We start from the raw sequence: 26,038 nt of genomic DNA, 5'->3' as shown, positions 1-26,038 counted from the left end.
TTAAAACATATATTCTTTATTTTTTCACAGAGTAAGACAGCACAAAATCACCAATAAATTAGTTACATAAACTCCCCATTTGGTCAAGACTTAAAAAAATATCTAATATCAAAAACTTTGCTTGTAGAAAGTTTTAATTAGTATCACACTTTGTGCAAGAAAACTTAACAAAAATTTATCACAGCTAACAGAAATCTTCTGTAATAATGTTGAAAACAAGAAAATAACTGTTCTATATTCTTATAATCCAATTCAAATGCAACAAAAGCATTTTTTGCTTGTCAAAAACACATACCTACTTTGACCTACTATAACTAATATTAGTATATCAATTTTTTCCAATATAAACTTGTATACATATAATCACTCATTTGTATGAAAATATATTGTTAATATGAAAGTCTAAATAATCTACAAAATAAGTCAACTAAATATTTGTTGAATCACATGGGTTGTTGTATTCCAGTAACAAATATGTCTCAATTATGCAGGAGTACAACAAAGTCATTAACAAAAATTGCAGCTTTCTGACAACTAGAAGTCTAATGATAAAAACAACAACTAAGTACGTTTCATATAAAAACAAGAAATTAAGGGAAGATTTTTGAAAGAAAAATTACTGTGTACATCAACTGTCTCAAAAGTCACAATAATTATTTTTACCCAAACATTTTCTCTTGTTTATATCTTAGATACAAAACAAAATGTTAAATATGTAACTACAAAATGCCATGTAACAAGTCATAAATACTTTTATAATTTAAAACAATTACTTAAATTTTAAAAAATGATGAAAATAGGTATTCCATGATAAATACATATACATAGCTTTCACAAAAATATCCAAGCCTATACAGAAACTAAAGTTAAGATAAACACAACAACCTTAATAGGCATAGACTATTAAGCAAAGAATAAATTAACAGGTGATTAACACTGCTATATTTAACATATTTCATTGTAAAGTTTGTACAAACTCTGAATTAACTATTTTTCTATACGAACAAGTTATTTTACCTAACTTTCAGTTGTTATTGACTTTGAAACCATCACAATATTTCTACATTTTAATGGTACATAATTTTATGTTGTTCCAACAATTCAGGTCTACAGTATTCTTTCTTTCAAAGTTCACAAACAAACTGCTTTTGAAAATTGGTTGGTCTCATTTTACAGTGATAAAACTGGTGTCACTCTGCATGACTTTTGGGAAAAAAACATCTTTTGACACCAGTATCACTGAAATCAACATGCTGTCCTTTTTGAGGCATCTAGCAGAAATACAAAAATTTAATATATTAATATACATAAAACAAAAATACTCAAATATTTTTATCAACAAACAAAGCTCCTTAAATTATTGTAACATGAAAACATGAATAACAAAATGTCCAACTACTTTAACAACTAAATTTTCTGCTTCCAAGTAAACCATTTTTGTATACCATGTTATTTGCAAACATGAGGAAAAAGTCCTACAACTTCCTGATAGTAAGGAAACTAACAATTTCTAATTAAAAGTAATAAATTAAAAGGAAGGCAGTAATTCATCACCACCAACTACCAACTCTTTTACCAACAAATAGCAGAACTGACTATCACATAACATCCCAACAGGTGAAAAAGAGAGCATGTTTTGTGTGACAGAAATTGAAACCCATGACACTCTGGTTACACGTCGAGCACCCTAACTCCTGACCGTGCTTGGCCTGTTGCCTGAACATTAACACCTGAAAACTGTCATCATTACCACATTCACTGCAAGGCAGATTTACCCAGAACTCTCACTCAAATTAAAGGGATTTCTTTTTTTGTGAAATAAATGCAGTCACACCTAATAAACACATTCCAGTCTTTAAATAAAAATAACAGTAAGAGCAGAAGCAAGAAAGTAAATAAATTTGGTATGAACATGTCGTTTGAATTGCCTAAACTATACAAGTGTGTCAAAAATTTCAGTGAGCAATAAAACCATTTGAAATAATTGTTTTGATAAAAATTAATTTGTAAAACTCAAATTTGTTAAAATATTGTGAGAAAAATTGCTCATTCAAATGTGTTACTTATTTTTGTGAAATTTATGCTGTATTTAAAGCTCATTCTCTACTTAAAAAAAGGATACCAACATTCAACTAACTCTACTTGCATAATTACTAATTACTTAGTAATAACAATCCTTTTTTTAGTAGGAAAATTTGTTAATACAAATTCATTTTTTTTTTAGAAAAGTCAAAACCACATAAGCAGTATCTAAGTGTTTGAGGCTGCTTTCAGCAAATGCGTAAACTTATACGAACCACAAACAACCATTAAATGTCAGTGGCCAACACAGTTAAAGAAATACTGAACCATGTCTGCCATATATGGTTGACATGGCACATAGTGAGTTTTGCCAAACTGTTTATTTCAATATTAACAAATGAGAATACAGTCAATATGCTTTCAAAATTCTACACTCAGTTTAATAAGGAAACTCAAAAACTAGCATACACTATAGTTAAAATACTGACCACATTAACAGAAAATAAATAACCAATCATTTAAAGGTGTAGTTTTTGAAAACAGGTAGTCCATTATATTTCAATCCTGAAACTGCTCAGGTTATTAAGTTTCTTGAATTGCCTCAGATTTTAATTCAAGTTGTAAAAAGAAACAGTGTGTAATATATTTAAAGGATACTTTAAAATTCTTGATAAAACAGTAGTAGTATGCCACTTGATGATTAATATAGTGATATAACGGGTGCTCATCTACTTCTCTGTCGGTTAACAATCATAAATTCCAACCCTCACAACCAGTTTAAAATCTATCCTTATTCAGATCTTTATAATCTTCCTGTAATTGATCTACTTGTAGAATTAAGTTTTTGTTAATTAAAAGCCAATAGATCATAATCATGTACTCATCCTTTTCCTCAAATAAGAGAGTGAATGTGCCAACAACTAAAAACTCATAGTACTTTGTCTCTCTCTTCTCCTGGAAAAAGGCAGCAAGTCCATCTCAATCGAAAGCACACATACTTGTTCAAATTGGTATGAATTAAAAATTTTTCTTTCCTATAATTATTGAAATACTCAGTGACATATAAAGTTTTGGCATACCATGCTTTAACAACTGTTTGCATTTAGACATCAAATAAGACTTCCCTTTGTCTTTGTCCTATGTGTATGAATGCATTAAATCTATTATTTTTACCACAAAAGTAGCAAAAAAGAATAAAAATTGTTTTTCTTGATTTGAAGAATGTTCATAAATTATAGCACAAAACAATGTAATTTTTTCATTCATGTCATATTGTATTTAATCCCCTGCTCTACAATAATTTGTGGCCTTTTCTTTCATATCTTTCTCATTAGGCTTCTTTTTTTTTTTTTAAGTATCCCCAGTGCCCACTTCCAAAAATCCTATTTTTTAACCCCCTCATAATCAGAAGTGTCACTGATACTCTGATTTTTTCCTCTTCATACAGTGGAACTTAAAATACAAGGTGAAAAAAAGAAAAAGAAAGGAGTGACCAAACACTCACTCCCACCCATATTTTAAAACTAAGAATGATGGAGTATCAATATATTTTTATGAGCTTAGAACATTTTTTAAACAAATATTTAAAAACTGCTCATAGTATTTTGACTATTAATGCACTTTTGCATAGTTGTACCACAAAATATTAATCCTCATTTCTAAGATGTATAATTTTTTTTATATTTGCAAATCCATTTCATACCTCACCTATAAACTTTCAGCCATTAAACACCCTAACATCAATTTGTATGAAGGTTTTCTGATGTGTTCATACATAAGTGGCATTTTTAATGCAATTATTGTATTTATTAAATATGAAAAAGACAAATCACATAGATAAAGCATCATAAATATTTTATTCATTTAACACAAATACAATTCAATAACTCTGAAATATGAGTCATGCACTGTATACAGAGTAAAATTTTGCTCAAGGTTGCAAATAAAAATTTAAAACCTATCATTTTTCAGTTTCATTTATGGTCAACCAACTAAAAAATTTCTACATAAATAAAAAAAAACAAGTCAAATGTATTAGCTTACTGTAATTACTTGTTTTAAATCTATTTATTCATAAGAACAAAGAGAAATACTTAAATAAAGTTAAACTGGTTCTCATTTGAATTAAAGAATTTAAGGTATTCACTAGAAGATTGTTTCTAATACTGTTTAAATTTGATGATATAATTAAGAAGCATGGGCTAAAAAATTTTAAATGACCACTAGTTTTCTTTATATATTTAAGATGGAAAAATGACAAGGTTCAATATGTATGCTATCAGCAGAAAGAATTTGTTATTTTTAAAATATCAATTGGTACAATAGTTACCTTCCCTGTTAAAGTTAAGGTTGAGGTAGCATTTCTTCAAGCATGTGCACTATCAGAAAGACAAATCTACACAGTTTTCCATATTAAAGTTAGATAATACACAAGTTCAAATATTTAACCAAATAACATGTCTACTGCTATATTTAATATACAACACTACACTGATAAGGCACCTACCACAATAGTTGATGAAGGTTCCAGTAGTGACAACTTGGTGCTTTCAAATCTTGCATGTTGTAAACATTATGTTCTGTCAAATGTTTCCTCACTCATTAGTTTTATCACCACAGGTTTGGTTACAAAATATGTATTTGACATTCACTTTGAAACTAATTTGCTTCTTGACTGCAATTACATTCTTTTTTTTTTTGTAAACATTGTTTCAATCACCCAGTCTGCTCTACAAAGTTAAAACATTAATGTATTTATTTGCTTCTTTTTATAATACTTGAGCATTACTGTAAATTTTCAAACTGTTCAGTAAAACATAGTGTAATAATCTAGAATTCTAAAAAGGATAATTTGAAATATAGTTTACAAATGAATGGGTTTGAACTATGACTTTGGATTTACTGGTTGAATGAAATATTCATATTTTTCTATAAATAGTTTACAAATGAATGGGTTTGAACTATGACTTTGGATTTACTGGTTGAATGAAATATTCATATTTTTCTATATATAGTTTACAAATGAATGGGTTTGAACTATGACTTTGGATTTACTGGTTGAATGAAATATTCATATTTTTCTATACAATTCTCAACCATTTATAATATTCTATACAATTTTCAATCATCTATACTCCTTTGTTGAATTCTCAATGAACCGTATTTATTTCTGGCATATTCTAATCAATTCTTAGAATGGAGATTTTTTTTTAATATATAGCATGTTCTTTTCATGTAACCAATCAGTGTTCCAAGTCAACAGATTTTCCTTTCTCACAGTTCAAGCTTACAACATATTTGAAGATCACATTGAATGACTGGAAACTTTTTGAAGTAAAAGAACAAATACAAACTGGCACAACTTCAAGAGAAAAAAAAAGACATTAAACTTTCTCTTTATATAAAACAAATGCAATTTGCCTATACAGTGGTAATAAAAATTTCACTTTTTTACAAAGCAATAAAAAGAAAAATGCAATACAAAACTATTAGAGAAAGTATTAATAGCAATTTAACATTCCATAATAAATAAGGGAAAAATCTTGAAACTTGTTTTGTGATGTGAAACTTAAATTACTTAGTTTAACAAAATAATTAGAAATGAGGATTGAGCCTTCAAAATGTTAAAAATTATTCATTACAAAAAATGGAAAAATTTAACTCATACCTGTGCACAGCTTTTTATTTACCAAGACTTATAACTTCATATATGCCACACACACCAAAACAAAAATACACAACTACAACCAGTTAATTTTTTTATAGTAATTCATAAAATTCTCTTCAATATTTTATTTACATTCTTTAGATTATTCCATCCATTAATCATTAAATACATAATACTAACAAACTAAACTATAAATAAATCTAAAAAGAAATAAGATCATTATATTAGCAACCAAATACTCTTATAAACTAATGTTGGTAACACTTATGAACTCACATGAGAATTTAGACATCTCTACTGATGTATGATTATACTGTTGAGATCTCGTAGCATTTCTCTTAAATAGTAATGTTAGTGTGGTATGTGAAATATAGCAGGTATTTCTTTTCCTTTAAGTTTAAAAATGTGAATACTATTTGTTAAAGAAAAACAATTGTGTAAAGATTTTATTGATGTTTATTCATGCTGAACTGAAAAAAGTTACTTACCATACAATTACCATAAAATTTCATGACATCTATTTTATTTCTTTTATTTAAAGTATTTTTAGTGTAACTCACTTACACGTTAGAAACTAAACCTTATGGTTTTGTTTACCTTAGAATATTAGAGACTAAGTTAATAAGAAAAATTCTGGTGCAGTGCCCAAAGATCTGTTTTCAAGCATTTATAATTGACTTGTTTTATGTACAACTGGAGTCTTATAAAATGTACATTACACTTTTTTAATGGCATAAGAGATGACATTTCAAAATGGACAGAGGACCTATAAAGAAAGAGAAAAGATACAATAGTTGTATTGTGCTCTTAAACACAATAAGAGAATAGTAAGGGTGATGCAATAATGCAAGAAGAGTTTACCTACTCAGAACAACCAAAGCAATAGTATCAACTACAAAGATGCTGTACTTAAATTAATCAGCAGTTAGATTCTTAGTATGGTTGTTTTACATATATAACCAGACAGGTGTGGTGAAGACAAGCTATATATGCAATGATGACTTCTAGTGGGTGGACACCATAAATAACAAATCCACGAATGTGGCAAGATGAAAAGTGATCTTTGCAGATGGGAAATACACTGTAGATTCAATAAACATATGAAGCGTGCATGACCAGTTGCAAGCGTAGGATCGTGTATTGCAATGAACCATGTATGCAGAGCTCTTAAGTGGTGATAGAACTAGTGGTCTCAAAATGGACTTCAAATAATCTTAAGAGTGACAGTCACCATGAAGTGCTATGCACTTATGTGGTTTTTCTTAACACATTATCATCAAAACACACAACCTTGTTTGCTGCTCAAAGGAAAAGCTAACTACAAAGAAATTTTAGGCATTGTTCTATATCTTGCTTCAAAGATATAACTGGCAATCTTCTGGAAATTGATAAGTGTTGGTTCTTATTAATTACTTTACCAAGTGAGCTGAAGCCTGCCACATGACTAATACTTCAGTTGGTTCAATCATTTATATAGTATCTTAACAATGTAAGCATGATTCAGAATATGAAGATTTCCAGAGTTTTAGAATAGGTCAAAATGCAAAAGTTGCAGGGTTGTGCTGAGTGATGTGTGATAAAGAAAAACATTTCACTATATCATCCTAAATATGATGATTTGGCTGAACAAGTTATATAGAATATCAAGTGTATAATTGCAAAATTTATAATTCCTGAACAAATATAATGTAATGAACACCTACCACTCACCAAAACGACATACAGTGAAACAGAGCAATTTAGATGAATAGCCAATATGACATTAGAAATTGCATAAATTTGCCAAATGGTACACGCTTCTCATTTCTGAAAAAGTTTAAAATGTAAGGAACAATGTATAATTACACAAGAATGTATTCTTCACAATGTTTAAATAAAATCTACTTTATATATTTAAACATTATCATAAGAGAGAGACAATAATACTCATTTTATTAGTGAAAATGTACTATAACTGACTCAATACATTAAAATGTTTTTACTATTTCCATCTTTAAATTTATAATATCAATCAACATACTGTGAAGTGATAGATCTTCCACACTAAATGAAACTTATGCCTTTGTTGCTAGTTTCTTTCAGAAGGTTCTTTATTCTTTTCTGCTTATATTTATAAACTCTAATTACTCTGAGGCATTACACTTCCTACTTCTGTATTTTAAATAAATATCTTATCTTTCAACTAAACTAATTAAGAAAACACTTCACTAAAACACAAAATCAATAAATTAAAAGAAAAAATACCAAAAACTCAAGTGATTTTGAACAGTTAATTATTATTCTTCAGGAGAATAAAGAGTGGTGATTAATAAGAGCAGTGTAATACACAAAGGTATTTATCCCACATAAACTGGATGTTCCAAATGAGTTTAACTTGAAGACAAGCCAATCATAACTCAAGACATTGCAGTTAGATATTGGTAAAATGTAATGCTTATCCCCTGTAACTAAAATGGCATCACAAAACAAGGCTTAATTATTTCAGCTTACAAAGCCATTAAAATTTAAAGGAAATGTTAGTCAGAATATTTAGCTACAATTCATAATAATTCCTTACCATCTGATAAAACAGACAGGAATATCCAAACCAAATTTACTATTATGTAGTTTAAACTAACTTACTTGAAATAAAAACATTAAAAAAGTAAAAAAGACTGCAAAGGGAAGATGTAAAGTACAAGATACAAGATTTCTAACACAAGCGTTAAATGAAAACTAACTGTAGAGAACAATTAAACTCTCACTCAACTAGATATTTCAAATTATGACAAACTTACTGATGTATCATAATGTCTGATTTAGAGAACAAACCTTACATTATCTCAGTAATTACTATCAGTAACAAAAAATGCACTTACATGTGGAACTGGAAGTTTTTTTTAGCTTGGATTCAGTAAAATCAGGTGGTACTATGAGTTAGTTTAGGTTTTAGGTTTTTTGGCACCTCTCTCTCTGGTGTGAGATTGCAGTCATATAGTTTGAAAGAAAAACATAACTAACAAAAAAATTATTAGCTGGAATTATATGCCAGTCCATACACTGAAAAGATGTTGGCAGAGAAATTAAGGATTTCCACTAATTGTTGGTTATGAGGTCTAAATAACATATCTCACAGAGCATACAAATGACAGTATCTGCAAAGACGTAAATTATTTGGGGTGAAGTAAAAATGGAAGTAATTCAAACTATATACCTATGTTTGATTTGACAAATTACACACAATTACTTTATCTACTTTGTCTTCAACATTGTTTGGGACCCTTGCAAACAGAAAATATACCATGAAACTGTTAAAAGCTACAAGTAAATTAGCATTTTGTGACAAAATGACAGTCCTTATAACTAACATTCTCCCTTTCTTCAATAAATAAATTAAAATTCACACATAAAATGCCTCTAATATACTGTAAAATACATAAAATCAATAATATAATAAAACACATTGTAAACATTTTATTTTCACAAGCCTCAAGAACTCAGGGTTTCACAGTAAGTCACTGTTCATTTGAAAAAAAAATAAAAATAGTACAATTATTTCAAACTGAAAGAACTTTTCATTAAAATACTTTGGTTCTGAATATGAAGAAATTACAGATACTAAAATAAAATTATAAAATCATTACACAATGATTATACAAAGGTCCTACTTTTGACTGAGACATACAGTTCTTGACATACAAATGTTATACATGGTTCACAATTCAATTAATAGCTTCTAGGCACTTGAACACCTGCTTCAGATTTTTTTGTTTTTTAATCACCAAACTTTCTTTTACCCTTGATTGATACTCACTTTCCCTTGAAGTGGCAACAAAGAATGGAGATGTTTTGGCAACAACTATTCTACACATTAAAATATTCTGAGACTTCCCATTTCTGCTTTCTGGATGTTTTCTTATAAGTTCGTAAGATGATGGTACAGTGGATCCAAAGCATAAATGGCTTTGGAAAAGTTAAAAAAGAGAATGTTTAATCTTAAAACACTGCCAACACTATTAAATACACTACTTGCCTTTGATCTCATGTTTTCTTGCTGTTGGTTGCTGAAGTTTAAGCCTACTTTTTATAAATGATCATACACTAGTAAACATTTTTTTTAATATACTTGAACTATGCACCTAAGATTACAAAGCAAATACTGTCCTATAACTATTATGATTTAAGTGCCTTTCTAACTACAATGAGATGGGCTTGATTGAATTCTCCTTGCCGCTCAATCTGAACACCAAGAAATAAACTTTTGAATTGAAGATAAAACTAGCATTACTTTGTACTGAAAACAACATAGTGTTGCCCGTCATTTGACAAATGAAAATATTGCCTTTCTATTGGTTATAAATAACATAAAAAAACAACACAAAATGTTTTACAATTTGTGAAAAATTGATGTGACAGATGAGCACACCAAGCAGATGTGATTTTCTATTTTATGATTTTTTATATAACAATATCTATACTATGAGTGATTGCATTAAATTCTGCACTTTAGAGTGTGATGGTAAATCAATTAGAAAATGGGAAAGCCTACAAAACAAACATCACAATTGTCATATTAGATTAAAGGTTTTTAAACATTTCCTTAGAAAATAAAAAACTTAAAACTTATGTTAAAATTTAATTAACTAATTTCATTTGGATGCCATGTTTACTTGTACAAATTGAACTTAGAATAGTTTAATTAGATTTTGAACATAACTGTAAAAAAATCACAAGGTACTTGATTTGACCTAAATGTAAGCAAGGGGGTTAAGCAAAATAGATACAATTCAGGTGTTTTACAAAATAGAAATTAAAGTGTTAATACAGAATTTCCCTCATATTATGATTAACAATAAATTAACAGATGTTTAAGTCATCTACAAGCACCATTTGTTTTGGTTTTTAATAAGCTGTATTTCATTTTACTCATAAAACATTTAACATTTTGCTAATTAATTATCCAACCTTTTAATTCACAAAATAGTATAGGGAAAACAAAATATTCTGATACAAGAAAGGATGAGAAGATGAACAATAAAAAATATTGATATTTGATAATAACCAATTCTTAAATCACTTAATCTATCAACATTGGATTTGTTGTTGTTTGAGTCATGAATTATAGTTGTTCATATCTAAATAAATTACATCAACATTAAAAGCATTATATTTTTGTTTGTACTGCTAGTTATAGTTATTTAATTGGAGCCTTTGTTGAACATGTGAACAAGGCTCTGATGAAACCTTCAACAAGAGTAAATTTAACATAGTGAATACCAATAAATTTATTTGATCAGAGCATTAAACAATTTGTTTCACATTCTTTAAAATTGAACAATATGCCAATATCCAAATAGTTATTTCCCTATGTTACTTAGTCATAGATTAGGTAAAATACATAAAAGTACTTCATTTATGTTCTGTTTAATAATGTGTGATATATATTGAATATATATATTTCACTTAAACACTGAATATGTTAAGTTGTTAGCCTCAAATAGTTGGTAATTTGAAAAAGATGACAATCAAAGACTAAAAGCCTAATCCTGTATTTAATATTATTATCTGCAAGTATGACAACATATTTGTTTCTGAAACCCCTTTGTATTGTTTTAGCTTTTAAGTCACACTATTAACATAATTTTTGTTTATACTTATAGCTAATTTAATTCAAATTAAAAACCTTTTCTAGATTTACATATATTTTTTTCAATCATCGTTAGTTGTATAAAATAAATTCCAAAAACAGAAAATATCTAATTTTTCAACAATACAATAAATTTAGCTTAAAAATTTTACACCTTTAACAGGAATTACTATATTCCAAGTACCAAAAACAGGAAATGTTAGGGTGAAAAAAGTGTCACATGCTGAGAATCAAAAGAAAAAAGCCAAGCTTCAACTATAATTAAGAAATCAATCAGGATATCTGAATTAGTACTGAAAAAAATATCAAGAATTGGGTAAAACTAGTAGAAGTGAACTTGTAGTCTTTGAAAATGAAAAATAAGGGTGCTTCCATTGTCTGAAACAGCACTACCTGATTAAAAAATATCATTGATCTGAAAACTGATGATAAATGTGAAAATACTGAAAATATTTCTAATCCTACTATTTAAACAAGAATCCTTACAGATTCATTACAAATTTTAATAATTAAAAAGCAATCATCTAAGTCAAGTTTAACCATCAATTCACCATGTCAAACACAAAAAGGCATCTAAGGGATGAAGAAGTAAACTATACTTAGACAGTTTATTTAAATAAAAAATACAATATTCTGCTTTTGTTGCAAACAATTCAGAATCTCAAAAGTTGCCACCTTGGATTCTGGTAATAATGGCAGAGAATTTGCACTAAACATTAATGGGACTAAAAACTTCAGTCACATAAAAAATGGATATAACTACCAAGAGGATTTAATGCCACTGGCAAGAAGAGCTTGAATGATTACTTTCCATAGTTAAATTCATTGGTTTACACTACCTCAAGTTTATGAACTCTTGAGGCACACTTTATAAAAATTATAATACTGGAAATTAGCTCAAACTAGAAGAACTGATAGTGCAACTTGAACAATCACTGACAGTTTCAACTCAGTGTGACTCTACCCCCCAATTGTGGAGCAATGCCAGATGTCAGAGGATGAGACAGAAAATACCTAATTTGCCTCCATGCCAGAAATAATAATTCAGGAATTCCTGCCACATATCGGCTTGCCAAATGAAGTTTTTTTCCTTTAAGTTAAAGCTATAATTTTCCTACACTGAAGATATATATCTCCAATAGGCATTTATCTTCACTCACATAAATATTTATTCTCATTCAGGGCTGCCCTGCACTAATTTGGAACTGACTGATGCCAATGCATTTCTTGCACAAATCATCATGTGATAACCCTCCATCAATATGTGGCATACTTTCTTGATGCATATGGCTCCATTTAATCAATTCTACTGAATTATCACTTCAAATTTTGACAGAAGGAAGCACCAGTTTTCAGTTGGGAGGAAGGGTGGGAAGTGTGAATGGCACCAAGTATCTCTTAGATATACCTTTTCAGTATATGAAAATTATAACTTTTGATACAGTACATTACTTCCATTCACATAAATTAGCTAGAATTCTATACTGAATAGGTGGAGGGACAGATGAAAGGGTAAGAAAGAAGGATTCTTCTTGATCATTTGAAGGTCACCCCACAAGAAGAAATGTTCAGAATTGAAGATTTGATGTTAGAGACTGCGTCACTTCTAAACCAAGTATATTCTTTGCCAATCATGAAAAGATAATGTATATACGAGCAAAAAAAAGCACATCAAACTGAAAGAGAACTATGGTAGTATATGAATCCAAACTGTATGCCATTTATGAAAATCTAAAAACCATAAAAGAGTAAAATTAAAAGGATGTGCTCCTAGGCATAGAATGAATAAGGTGCAATGGACCATACACAGCAAACCAACTACAACCAAAACTATGCATAAGGTAGGATGAGGATCATGCTGGCAACAAGTCAGCTACAATCCCAAACCCAGCCATCTGGTGGGGGCAGGAAAGAAAATCATACAATTTTCACCTCATTTTCATCAGAACAGAGGGAATCTCATATCTCCTGACCTATGAATGTGGGACATGGTAATGTGAGAAACTGATCAATAAATCCAGAAACCTAACATCAAGCATCGTAAAGATGTCTATTTAACATAAATCATATCACTCAAAACTTTAAATTGACAGGAACTTCTCCAAGCAAAATAACCTCCTTGAAATAATAAGAACATCAAGGGGAAGATCAGTAGTAATCTGCTAGTAACTCCACTATGGCCTGTTACACAGATGTAATAACAAGAGTATAAATGAGTGAGGGAATAAAACCACCATTAATCCATGTGTAAGTATTTATGTTGATTGGTTCAGCTCTAAATCCAAAACCCAGCCACTGGAAACTGCTGACATCCACGTGAGGACAAGGAATTTCATTGCAGGGTGAACTGAAACTTAAACAGTTCACTCCTACGTTACATAATAAAGATTATTACATCATCTACACTAGCATAATATCACCTTCCTACTCTCAACCGAATGATTTTATAATCATTTATGTATATTATAACAACAATATAATGTTTAGGAACAGTAAAGGACCTGCTGGTCCATTTCACTGTCCTCTAAGTCAAACTAAAACTATTAAAAAAAAAAGGTTTAAAACAAATCCCTATCATTCATATATCCATCAAGCTTTCATAAACACTTACTCAAGTTTACTGCCTCCACAAAATCTAACGGAAACCCATTCCATAAGCCAATCATTCTATTCAAAAAATAAAACTGTCTTGACTAAAGATAGCTTCTATCCTGCCTAAAACCTATATTTATGCCTTCTAGTTCTATAATTCTTATTGTTAAGTATGAAAAATGCTGATGTATGAACATTATCAGTTTCTTTCACAATCCTAAACACTTCAATTAGATCCCCTTTCCAGCTCTTATTTTTCACGGAGAAAACAATTTTAAGGATCTTAATCTCACCTCATACCACAACTCCATCACAAATTTTAGTAACCCTCCTCTGAATCCTTTCCAACAGCTAGGTGATTTTCCTAAAGTAAGAAGCTCTAAACTGAACACAATACTCCAAATGTGGCATTACCAGTGAGTGACTTACACAATGAAATTATAACCTCTTTAAACTTTTGTAAAGCTGCAACACCCTCTTCACAGCCAGCAACATCCAATACCTTGATGTCACAGCAAATTTAAGTTATTTATTAACCATTATTTTATCTATGTCAAATGTAAATGAAAAAAGGGAAGTCCTAAGACTGAGCCCTGAGGTACCCCATTTGAAACACTAATCCAATTTGACTGACCTCCATTTATAACCACCCTATGCATTCTTTTCTAAAGCAACTTTTCTATCCAATTAGTTAACTCATCCCCAACATTTATACACACAATTATTTTCACAAGTCCTTTATGTGTCACTTTGTCAAATGCTTTCTGAGACCGTGTTGACTATCTGATTAAATTCTAAATGTTATTAAATTAGTTTGCAAAGTATCTTTATCAGACATTACCAAATTTTTCCCATTTCTGATATGACTAACAGGCCTACAGTTATTGGAACAACTTCTATTACCTCCATCAAAGATAGGAGTGACATTAGCTAATTTCCAATCTGTTGGTACCTGTCCAGTATTTAAAGACTTACAAAAAAATTGTGACAAATGGCTCACATATCCAATCCTCAACCTCAAGGAAAAATTATCTGACCCAGGTTTATCATTCTATAAACTTCCCAATTTTATTTTAACAAGTTAAGAAATTAAGCAATTGTCTTGTTCAACTTTGTTTTCATCTATCAGTTGCTCAAGATGAGGAATATTGCTTAATTAAGTCTTCATTAGTAAAAGCAGAATTTTATAACCTAGCCTTTTCATAATCATCAGATGTAAGCCTTCCTTTACCATTTCTCAAGGATACTATCCCCATCCTAACATTTAGTTTATCCTCTAATGTACTTAAAATATTATTTGTATTTCATTGACACATTAAAAGAGGATTCTTCCATGATCCACCACCCCAGTGGTTTGAAACTGGAAAGTGGAAAGGACTCTCACACTCCACTAAAGGAAAAGGAAACAGTAGGCATGGTGGAGAGTCTGGAGGAATATACAACACCAAAGATAGTACAGCAAGTAACCATGAAACCACATTTTGGAAAGCAGACCATACCTATTTATTCACAAATAAACCTACAAGTGATCCTGTTGAATATCTCATCTCTGCAGGTTGCATCATGTGGTCATAGAATCATAATATGTAAATCAGCATGATCTCAAAGTGCAGATCTGAAAGGTTAAGAAATACCTGGACAGGCATCACTCACCAATCACACTTTCATGAAAAAGTGAAAGATGGTAGTGTGACATAGAGAAACAGCTATCCAAAACACAGAATTGGAGATGAGCATATAAGATGTAGATCCAGTGCTCAATATATGAGGTACATCCAAGAAATGTAAAGGTAGACATGCAGGGAAAAGAAAAGGTGCATGATTGGACTGAAGACACCAGGAAGTGATGATGGGAAGAAGATAAGGAATAAAAGACCAATTGACTCCCAATGCAAACCCAATGAGTAAGGGGGGAAAATTCACACATAAGAAGTAGTTTCCATGGATAGAAGCATTGAAAACAATGAAGTTACCCACAGTGTACACTGGACAGAGAAAGTCCTCTGGACTCCAAAGAGAAGAAATGTGGAAGATGGTAAGAAATACAAATGTTGAAATATACTACAAGCCACTAAACTGTAGGTTAAAATAAGATCAACCCAGAATAAAAGAAAAAAGAACAAGCCAAAACAACTACAAAAATCAAAGCAGTGCCAGCCCGGAATGATCAATCATAGAGATCTAAGCCAAAAAAAAAGATATGTATGCACAAAATTATGGAGAAGAAGAATGATGGAATGATTAAAAAAAATTAATGTAAACCTGACTGTACTTAACACCCAAGGTAACTGGATGTTGAAAAAGATACTAAAAACAATAAGTATACAACTGAGAAATTATAACAGATTCAAAAACTTCACATGGAAGAGTAACCTACAGGAGGTAGAGCCACCAAATGTTAGAAGAATCAAGAGGTCACTCCTTGGGAGAAAGTGTGTCAAAATTCAAAAATCAATTAGCAATGAAGACAAAGCACCTGGAACACAACCCTCCATGACACAGATATCAAGGATGTAGGTTAAAAAAATGGCAACCCATTGTAACTTCAAAGGGAAAAAGAAGTAGTGCCCCCATAGTAACAATCAAAAAGTCAAAATAAAACAGGATTAGTCAAACTGGACAAGAAAGGTGTGAATGCTAGCGCCTGAGACTGGCAGAAGTGTCAAGGCACGAAGAACTTAAGACCTTTAGATCAGAGACCATTATTCTGAAACCTTCTACTGATAGGAATGTAAACCTACCTTTGGAAATGAGTAGCAGAGAACAGAAACAAATCAAAATAGAGAGATACATTAAGCTATCAACACATAACAATTAAGAGGAAAAACCCAAAATAAGGGTTTGGAAAAAAGAAAACACTTTCAAATGCTTTGAGCAGAAGAATGAATGGTCCTGATGTAGGGGCATTTAAAAATACTACCACCCCAAAGAGATTAGAATGTGAGATATGGAATAAGAAAAAATTATCCAATTGAAAAATCCAACTTCCTGAACCGACTGTGGGAGGAATAGAAGAGGCTACCTCCATTTGAAAGGACTGAACTTAAGCTAGACATCCAATGAATGGTGTTTGTAAAATCCCCCAAATGTAGAAGTTGCTTAAAACACAGATTGCCCAACAAATAACATGGAACCAAAACAAATCCCAAGGTCAAGACATGGAACTAGTACCTAAACACATGGTGATATGATGAATAAATCACAGATAAGAACATGTTATGTAGACATTCTCAGTCCTGCAAAAAAAAAAAAAGCCTACTCAAATGTGTTAAAGAAAATATATTTAGCCTAATTATCAAATAACCAGTATATAGAATCACAAGTATACTAAAAATAATAGCCTAATCAAACAATACAAAAACCAAAAAATACACTGAGCACTAAAAGAAAAACTTAATAAGTACATATAATGCTGGAAGAAGTTTGGATGAACATGTGTACGAGATGTGATGCATGGAAGAAAATAAGTGTGAGTGTGTGTACCAAAGTGTTTTATTGATATTTATCAGTAAAACCATATACTAGAAACCCTAACTATGTTCCTTTATAAAACATATTGCTAAAATATCTTTTAATATAAATAACATATATATCTGGCTATCAAAAAGGAAAAAAAAAAAGACAAATTTGTAGGCATAGAATTTAAGCACACAACAAAACTACCAAAGCCTTGGTATTTGTTTGTGAGAATATTTTATCATTCAAATAAACTGTTTGTTTAATACCAAACTTACAAAGACACAATCAGTCAAACACCTTCAAAATCTAGGTCTTTCTCCATCAATGATTAACTTAACTAGGATATGAAATGAATAAAGATAGCCTACATTTCATATAAAAATGGAGTTGGTTTACTGTTAGTCTTCAATTTACTTGTCTTCCTTCTCAAACAGCTTCTCAATAAATCAAAGATAGACCTAATACATTTAAGCCCACTAATCAAGTACAGAAATCCAAGTTTTCAAGACAATAAAAAATGTAGTGTTGCATGGTAAAATTATTTCAGAGGTAATAATTGATTACAATGTAATCCATTTATAATATAAATTAAAGCAGAGAAAACAAAAAAAAAAACTATTTATATCTTCTATACAGTGATAATTTGAAACTTAGAACATTGGTAACACCTAAAAGTATAAAAAATAAAATATTTATGTATAAAAAAAATTGTACATTTTACCACATATTCAACACACTATCATAATAAAGTATTACTATCTATATTTCAGGAAAAATCATCATATTTATTGGGAATTTTGAATGATTAGTTGCTATTCTGATGTCACATTTAGGACTTTAGTACCTTGAAGTTAAATTAGCACAAACATCCTGCATTTAACCAATGATTCAATAAACAAGCATGCAATTCAGATTCTAAACTTCTTGTCTAGTTTTACCTTTCAGTGTTTTATGATCCCTAGCAAAATAGTAGACAAACACTTAATCCAACATTGGTTCTAAACTCCTCCTTGTAGAGTGGATACACGATATACAGCAATAGTGTTTTCCAGCCCTGCATGAATAAAAAATACCAAAACTATCTGAGCTTAAATCAAACATATCAATACCTAGAGAAAAAATACAACAAAAATTAATATCCATTTCTAAGCAAAACCTAAAAAACCTATGCAAGATTCTGTATAAACAAATATATATAAAAGTTATTGTCATTAAACTAATTAATTTCAAAACAAAATAAGAAAAACTTGAAAATTTCGACAAAAAAATTATTTCTCACTAAAAAGAGCACCACCTGTGTTGAAGACTTTTTACTCTACAAAAGCTATAAGATTAATAGTTGCTCATTTAGATGCATGTTTCTCAAGGCTAAAAATAAAAAGTAATAAAAATACATATATAATTTAAGGACAAGGAGACCTATTATTCCATCTAAGCCACTCCATCTCCTATATTAAACTCTAAAATAAAACATTCAAAATCAGCCATTATCATTCAAATACTAATGAAACATTTCTTAGAACTCCCTTTAAAGTGTATCTACCATATGTGAAAGCAACCTATTCGAAAGGCCAATCACCCTGTTAGAAAAGGATTTTTTAGCTGAAGATGACTCCTACTCTGCCAAAATTTGTGTCTTCTATAGTCTTACTATTCTCACCATAGAGCACAAAAATTGATAATACAGAAACATTACCAATTCTCTTAATAATCTTAAAAACCTCAATCAGATTTTCTCTGACTCTTTTGTTTCCTGGAGAAAATTTCAGATACCTTATTCTATCTTTGTGTTACATCTTTTTCATCCCAATTACCATCCTTGGATTCTTTATCTGAACCCTTTCCAATAATTTAATGTCCTTTCTACAACAGGACTCCAAATGTATTCTAAACAATGGCATGATTTCTTTAGACTTGTATTCAACATTTCTGTAAATACAACCTAATTTTTTTATCATATCAACAGCAACAGCATATTGCTTGGATGACTTAAGATATTGATCAACCAGAACACTAAGGTTTTTTTCTTCCATAGCACTGTTTAAGGTTATTCCCATTAAAATTGTACTGCTGTACAGACAGCAGTTAACAAAAATAAAGGTTGAATCAAAACTTATCCAAAAGTAGATGTAACTGAAAGAAAGGTACAAAAACAAAGGTTATAATTAAAAGCATTAACAGTAAAAACAAAGTTAAATGTTAAACCAAATTAATGCAAAAAACAAACTAAATACAAATGGTAAACTAATGTTACCAAGATGGTTGCAAAAATATAAAATTTGAACTTACAATAACACTACCCAGAGAAAACATGAATGACAAATTATTGTGTGTAGAAATTAGATCCATACAAGTAAGCTCACTTAAGTTCACTGGACAAAGATACAGCTATGGAAAATGAGAAACATATTGAAAAACTTGCCACAAATCTGTGAAAAAGAACTATACCCACTGTGAAATAAAAATTTACCGACCAAACATAAGACAGCAAATATCATGAAAAAGTATAAACAATCAAAGAAACCCACATCCACATTTGGGAAATAAAAGCATCTCAAAAGTAAAGAAGTAGAAACTTGAAATTTAAACTGATATTAGCTGGTGATCAAGCACAACAAAAATTACAAAGAATGAAAAACACCCATCTACATACAAAAATTCCAATCGAGAAAGTAAAGATTATGCTGCAATGGTAGAGAGAGTTACCTGTGATAAAATAGAGGGTGCAATGGGATGGATGTCACATGTTGCTACAATGACACAAAATTAGAGGTTTAAAAGACTGGTGTGCTTTTAAAAAGTTTACCAATTCCTAGAGGGTAAAATTGAAGTCAAGATGGTACTGTTTCTGAATTTCTTTGGTGTAAAGTAAAGAAATGCAGAGCTTTCAAAATGTTGATAATTCTACTTGCTTTTTATGCTGAATTCTAAGGACAACAGGATTAGAGAATATAAGTTTGAAATTTTAAAAAGACAAATTAGTTTCTTGCTACAAGTTTTATTTTTTAACAGGTGGTATGAATTGCATAAACAGCAGTAAAGGTAAGCACTTCAGAGGAACTTAAGAAGAGAATCAAATGAAAAATAAAGGGTGGGTTTAGTTTTAATTTTCTTTTGCTTGCTTTTTGCTGTGCCAAGAGGTTAACCATGAAGGACCAAACAGTCTCTTATCCTCATCTGTTTTAGCCACCACTTGCTATGCAGCAAAGTACATATGTACAGCTACCTTCACAATTTGGAAAATGCAACATAAATACATGAAAAAGCTAAAACTTGTGCAAAATGGTATTATACATATACCTCTACTAAGTATTCTGTATTTAGTTATTCAAACAGGAGTGTATTTCCAGGCCCATAGATTGTTATACAAAATACAATAGTGATTAGTACTTTAGTTTTTTCTTTGTCTGTTTTAGCTACCACTTGTCATGCAACAAGGTAAATGTGTAGGGTTACTTTCACAACTTAGAAAATGTAGCACAGTTGCACAAAACAGCTAACCCTTTGATAAGCAGTTTCTTGTGCAAAATGGTATGCCATGCATGTATCTTTCCTATGCATTCTGTCTATTTGTTTATTTAGTAATTTAAGTAGTAGTGGGTTTCTAGACCCTTAGACAGTTATGCACAATACAGTAAGGATTAATCATTCAGCTAAGACAGTATGCCTGTTTTGCAGTTTCCTGCTGTGCTCGTCCAGTGTAATATTTGCTGATGGTAATATATCACTCTGGACAGTAATGCAAGTTTTGTAAAATTAAATAGTGTTAAAATAACTGTACATAAACATATGAAACAGAATGAAAACTAAGATACTATAATATAGATTAAGCTAAATGTCTTTTGACAATATTTCAAACATTTACAATTTTAATGAAATTTACAGTGACTTGCTTTATAATTTCTAGTTTCAGAACAAATGTGCTATCATTATCTTCCATCTTAGTAATCTCTTTGAGTGATCCATTTCAATAAACACCTCCAATGTCTGCAATCTGCTTGCCCCCCCCCCTCCTCTGTAACACTATCACTTAAGATTTGTAACTTCTCTACATTGACTCCCACCAACATGCAGGCATTACATTTACTTACCCCTATATAAAAAAAAAAGTCACAGAAACCACTGTCCCACCACATGCAATCCACAATGTTCCCTTATGAACTTGTCTGACAAGAAACACTAAACACACCCAGTCCTCATCACTTGTTTACATTCACTAAGTTTCCATGAATAGTTTTGTTTGTACACTTCATTTTTAATTTATTTTTCTTTCTTACCTTTTTATTTAATTTGAAATATTTGGTTAAAATAACACATGCATATTTTAAAGATTTACCTAAATGTCTTAAAATAATTAGCCATTAATAATCATGGTAATTTCTCTATTTACATTCACAATACACTGAAAATTAAAATGATTTATGTTCTTTTTATATATGTACATTACTTAAAATATTTATTACCTTACAGAAAACATTAGATTCATTCATATAATATTTGATCTTAAAACATTTTCCCATCAGATTTCATATTTCCCAGTTTTATTACTTCTCTGATAAAATAAAAAGAGCTGAGTTCCTTTACGTGGGTAATATAAAGGCTTGTTATGACATGCTACTGTTGTTCTTTTAAAGACACCCTATACTAACACTCAGCATTTTTATCTTGGAATCAGGAATTTGAAGGGTTTACTGCCATTTTTGTTTCTTACCCTTATTTGTAAGATTGATAAGTAACCTACAATGTGCACCTTCTGAAGAGAAAATAGCCCAAATAATTATGCAAGTAAATGTCTAAAAAAAAATTACAAAATTGTGTGGGTGATACCTTAAACAAATTTCTATTCACTTTTCAGATTAAATTTTTATTAAATTTAGTGTAATTCTGTTTTTATTTCCAAAATTGCCTTAAATATAGATTTCTAAGGTGAATATCAATTTTGGCTAATATTTCCTGACTCACTAATGTAAATCTATTAATAAATGGAAGTTGATAAACAACAACAGGATAACAGTGTGGTTTAAATTGCTGATAATTAATAAAATACAAAATTACAACATTAATGTAACTAAAGAGAACTAGCAAGCTACTCTCTACAGTGTTAATATCAATGACATTCTGGTTTGACCTCAACTAATTTAAATATGACTAAAGTTCCACTTCCAAGTAAATGAGTTAAAATTTTAATTTTGAAAGTTAAAATCCATTGCAGTTTTATAACAAAAATTTGTTTAATATGGAAGTAGCTAGTGTCAATACAGTCCTAAATTTATCATCCTTAGTAATAAGTTTCAATCATAAAAATAACCTTCTGAATGTGCATTTAAGCTGTACAGTCTAGAAACATCACAGGCCACATACTGCAAGCAGTTATTTTAAGGAGTCTTGAAGTAACTTTGTTAATTTAATATATAAAACTTCCATAGCAGAGAAAAAGTTAATCTTAGTTTAGGATGAATTGCTAGCTAGAACACTGGATGAAAAAATAATTAGAAAACCATAGAGATAAAATGTTTTTTTTTTACAAGGCTTACTAAAATGTGAAACAGTAGAGTTGAAAAGATAAACTACTGTTACAGGACAGGCAACCAAAGGTAAGATTATCAAATACTAATAGAGAATAGGGATTGTATACAGACTACACATTTGTCTTAACAACAACTTGCCTTATGTCATATCACTGGGCACAAATAGACAGCATGTTGTCATGACAACAGTTTGCTAAGCTAAGCATCATATGACTGGACATAGCTTGAGCTAAACAACATACGCTAAAATAAGTCTACAATAGAAGTGGTATGATCAATGTATCAATTACATTATGTAGAATTGGTAGAGATTATTAATGGTATGCATCTGTCAATCACAGTATTTCAACTTTACAACCAATGCAATTACAAAATCTCTCCTACACTTCCATAGGTAACCTCATACTTTATTTTTTGCATTCCTTTTTTGACAATTTTCTTTTCATTTATCCATATAACATATACCCATATATATATATATATATACACACACACACAAGTTTAAAATTGACAGATTTTATTAGAGCTACATTTCTTCTTGCATTGACACAGATTTCATCCAGTCTCAGGTTGCAAGATAAAGCAATAAATTGATATCAACCACTGACATTTTGTTAACACTATTCCAATGGGAAGGTCATGTGGTACAATTTTTAACTGTTTTCCATTAATTATTAACTTCATAATTGAACAACTAGTGTAAGCTACTAACTTGTAACTGTAGAATCCAACGGTATGTTGATTTTTGTTGTTATTGTTACTTTCATTATTTACAAATTTCCAAAACCCTCTACCTAAAATAAGGTTATTCAAAACATATTATTAAATTCAATTCTCAAAAAATTTAGAAGAAAATCTCAAAAAATTGTTTAACATATGACTTAAAAGTAGAAATTGCAGATTTTTAATATATATACAACAATCTGACTGGAAAGTGACATAAGTCTCCCAAAGAGTTTATCTTTGGACCCTTGTGTTCATTACCTGTCACTATAGGCTACATTACAAGAAATAAGATGTCTTACATTTGCTGATGCTGCTACACTGACCATTACACTAATTCTCTGGAAATTTCTTCCTTAATACAGTCTTATTGAATGAAATAATTTTTGGAAAAATTAGTTTAAAAACTTGATTTAAAGTGATGTATTGCAAGTATATAAACTTCAAAAGATCTTATGTTTTTGTGTGGGAAAAAGTAATAGTGACAAACAGTAAGAATGATTTGCATTTGATGACTGATAAAAGCTTCAATATTGATTGAATGTTTTGTAGTGGAGGAAACAATAAATACAATACTACAGGGTAAAAAAAGTCTGGGCACCTTCCTCTCCAACAGAGACAGTGTACATGAAAAAAAGAATTTATTACATATTTATGTATCTTGTATCAACACAGACTAATGAATGGTTCAATAAATAATCCAAAATGTCTGTCTGTTGGCCTTCATTTTCATGACATGAGATACATCTCCGTATGCAATGTGATATCTTCCTTAGCATATCAGAAATGATCTTTGAGAAATTTTCATAATTCTTTGTTTAAAACCATCGTTTGTTTCATATTGTTCCTTTGCCACAATCATTACTAAAATGCAAAAGCTAAGTTTCTAACATGTACTCCAAATAAGAATGGTGCAAAGACTTTTTGCTCATTCTATAAAATATATTTATAAAAAGTTCATGAGTAGGAAAGTTACTATTACAATTTATATAAAGTTTGTAAAGGCTCATCTGGTTAAATTTTGCTTCAATTTGCTTGTAAAATAAGTTCCATTTTCAAAAATCACTTTCAGATTTCCAAGTTCTGATCAAAACTTATCCAGTTAATGGCAATCTTGTCAACCATAAATTTTATCACAAGTTATAATTAAAATACTGGATGATCAAGGTTATTACTCTATTTTTTAATAGTCTTTTAAATTTAACATACGTACTACTCTCTTTATACCCACACTTCAGAAATGAATAAATAAAAAAATTTAGCTACTACCCTTTATTTGACAATGAAACAATTATTCTTTTAATTTTATACTCTTGTAAAGTGCCGGCCCACATCACTGCTGACGGCATCTCATTCTCTAATATATGCCAATCGTCAACCCAACATTAGCAAAATAAAATTGTTTTATGATTATAATCAATGTGTTACTGTTAGGCTTACGTCCATAAGTGTAAGTGGCTAAATGTATTTATTACTATTACTTAATTAGTATCAGTATCACATACAATTAAATAACTTAAGCTCAATTTAATATATAAACTTACCTCACAACTTGACAGAACAATAAATAAAAAGCATCGTTACAGCAAAATACTAAAAACAACTTCTTATTAATAAAATGCAAAATATTTTTAAATACAGAACTTCATATTACGTATTTTAACACACTATTTACTCTGGACTATCTCCGTAACATCGTATTAACATTATTAGCAACTTAGCTGCAAAACACTGACAACAGGGACAGAAAACCTGACACAATAAGAAAAAGTGACACGTGAATTTCATTCCAGCGCTGGTTGAAGGAAGATGTTTTGAATTAAGCACAAAGCTACACGATGGGCTATTTGTGCTCTGCCCACCACGGCTATCGAAACCCGGATTTTAGCGTGTAAGACCGCAGACATACCGCTGAACCACCGGGGGGCATAGCCAAGACCTGATGATTAAATAAAACCCTTTGCTTTTAACCCATCTGTTATTCCCCATTTTACTTCAACATAATTACTTTGATCGCATTTATTTGAGATTCTGACGTTTTTTGATGGATCAAGACATTGTTATAACGAACATTAGTGGATAAATTTCCACAATACCCGAGTTTACGGAAAACTTGTGGTAGTCTCAGGTAAACTCGTAACTGACAAAAATGTTTAGACTTATTATATAGATATACCGTGCATCTTCTACATTCTTATTTGAATGTAGACATTTTCAATGTTTTCTGTTTATTCTAAATATATCTGATTGTCGCGTATCAGAAGTCTAGAAGACCACTGAAATTGATTTCGTCCAAGCTGTCTTTCTTCATCGTCTTTAAAGACAATACTGCTTTTCTCATTGAAAATCTTGTTGGAATCATGTACTTTGTGGAAGTACACTGTTTTTGTTTTTTGTTTTGTTTTTTTCACCTGAGGTGTC

The 26,038-nt window shown here is 30.2% G+C and overlaps 1 long non-coding RNA gene across 7 annotated transcripts; it reads right to left on the bottom strand.

The window, feature by feature from the left end:
* LOC143258713 (uncharacterized) lies at nucleotides 1-25,511 on the bottom strand. 7 transcript variants are annotated; one of them, XR_013032540.1, is made up of 4 exons: nucleotides 25,162-25,511; nucleotides 18,305-18,420; nucleotides 4,529-9,631; nucleotides 1-1,271 (listed from the first exon to the last, which is right to left on the bottom strand). It is a non-coding gene; the product is annotated as an uncharacterized LOC143258713 (long non-coding RNA). The 7 variants fall into 7 exon arrangements; XR_013032539.1 differs by lacking the exon at nucleotides 1-1,271 and having other exon boundaries at nucleotides 3,862-7,495; nucleotides 8,548-9,631; nucleotides 25,162-25,510; XR_013032543.1 differs by lacking the exon at nucleotides 1-1,271 and having other exon boundaries at nucleotides 3,862-6,455; nucleotides 8,548-9,631; nucleotides 25,162-25,510.
* Nucleotides 25,512-26,038: the final 527 nt, after the last annotated feature.

Source organism: Tachypleus tridentatus, chromosome 8 (assembly GCF_004210375.1).
Source record: "Tachypleus tridentatus isolate NWPU-2018 chromosome 8, ASM421037v1, whole genome shotgun sequence".
NCBI lineage: Eukaryota > Metazoa > Arthropoda > Merostomata > Xiphosura > Limulidae > Tachypleus > Tachypleus tridentatus.
The sequence above is the reverse complement of the archived record's forward strand: the minus strand, read 5'-3'. Positions and strand labels throughout refer to the sequence as shown.